At 35.4% G+C, this 1,747-nt stretch overlaps 1 long non-coding RNA gene across 1 annotated transcript; it reads right to left on the bottom strand.

Moving 5' to 3' along the window:
* Positions 1-255: 255 nt before the first annotated feature.
* On the bottom strand, positions 256-1,747 carry LOC104241456 (uncharacterized). Its single transcript, XR_714727.2, has 3 exons — positions 1,327-1,747; positions 483-598; positions 256-390 (listed from the first exon to the last, which is right to left on the bottom strand). It is a non-coding gene; the product is annotated as an uncharacterized lncRNA (long non-coding RNA).

Raw genomic sequence — 1,747 nt, 5'->3', positions numbered from 1 at the left:
TTTTTTTTTGGGTGGGGGGGTGAGGGTGGGGGTTCTCTTTCTTTTTATGGTTGGGGTAAGAGATCTAGTAACAAGAGTTTACCTTTTAAAATAAACTAATATACGTACCCGCGCGATGCGCGGATTGTTTCAAAGGAAAAAATGATATAGTACAAATATGTCTTTATTTCAGACTAAATTTAGCGATCACATTCTAAAGAATTAAATCAAAAAATAAATATATGAATTTCATAGGATTGTATGCGAGAGACCACCAATATTTATGCGCTAAAACATGATTAGTAGAGAAGGTTGGATAACTATAAGAAACAAAAGCTAAAGTAGATTTCCCAAAATTCGCTTCAAGTGCATATACACATTGCCCATAGTTGTTGCATGTTCATGTAGTAACTACCATAAAAATAAAGCAGAGAATTAGCATATACTCGTCAACCATCACAAAATGTTAGACAGTACATATAATCGAGAAAGCCAGTTCTCACCTCATAGGACATGTGATGTATGTCCAAACGCATATCTCTGTGCTGATCAATGGAGGGATTATTAACTTCAAGGTAAACTGTAATATCCACCATTGCCACTCCCTATCAAAAGCACCCTTGTGAAACCAAACCAGGTAGAACCCAAAATAATCCATCATTAGTATAAAAAAGTTGACCAAACAATTAATTATCAGTATATTTTATGGGATGCTCTAGAAGCAAGTTATAATTTTCTACCTGCATAAATATAAGCACAATTCTTTTGTTATGTGCAAAGTTAATGATAAGACATGCAAAATATGATGGTTAATGCAATGTAACATGAAATCTAAATGATGACCTCAACACAATTTGCTTTAACTGAAGCATTTGACAAACTACAATGGAGGAGAAGATTATGTCTTTGATAAGCAGTATAAAACACAATGAAACAAATAAAAGGAGAATTGCTGACATATAGTGCCATATATCAACAAGTAGTCCTTCTGCCTCATACCCATTGAGATGCCAAAAAAATTACTCAAAACAGAACTTAGGCCTATAACTCCAGCTTTCCAAATGGTTTATTAGAAACTTAAACAGATGTGGAAAATGAATTGTGAAATATGGAGGTGATTAAGCAATTGTCTTTTTTCATTTGAAGCTCACATTTGAGACTCGACTTCAACTACATAAAATATGAGCAATTTTTACAATATATACATTCGTACAAAATTGGCACTCATTTCCACAAAGTAGTAATGGGTGGGGTTGTATTCTACAATTATTTGATGCTTCACAAATGACAAATTGACAATATCTGATTAATGTACATGGCCAGTTAGGGGTTTAATATCAAATTTACCTTCTTTGACCTTCTTCTTGACGTGATTTTCTCGGGCTTCCAGCACGTATCCCATTGCGATATCCCCGCAGAGGATTCGCCCAAAGCAATTCTTGCCGGCGGCACCGTTCGACAATCGAAATTCGGACTTCACAACTGTCGTTTCTCTGAAATATAGACAGTAGACTTCTAGTTATAGTTTGATCCCTTCAACTCCTTCACAACAGCTAACTGTTGAAGATTAAAAGATACCTTGATTCCATCAGATATGCCCATTCCTTAAAGACTTTTGGCTCTACACAAACTACTGCAATATCTAAAGCTAAAGAGTTTTTTGGGGAGGTGAATTCGCTAATTTAGTCGGATTCTCTAAGGCTTGAAATGGAGTGATTAGATTGAATTCTTTCCTTATGTGGGTTTGCCCCACTTTCGTAGTCTCTCA

Source organism: Nicotiana sylvestris, chromosome 5 (assembly GCF_000393655.2).
Source record: "Nicotiana sylvestris chromosome 5, ASM39365v2, whole genome shotgun sequence".
NCBI classification, from domain to species: Eukaryota; Viridiplantae; Streptophyta; class Magnoliopsida; order Solanales; family Solanaceae; genus Nicotiana; species Nicotiana sylvestris.
This window is presented reverse-complemented; position numbering and strand designations above follow the sequence as displayed.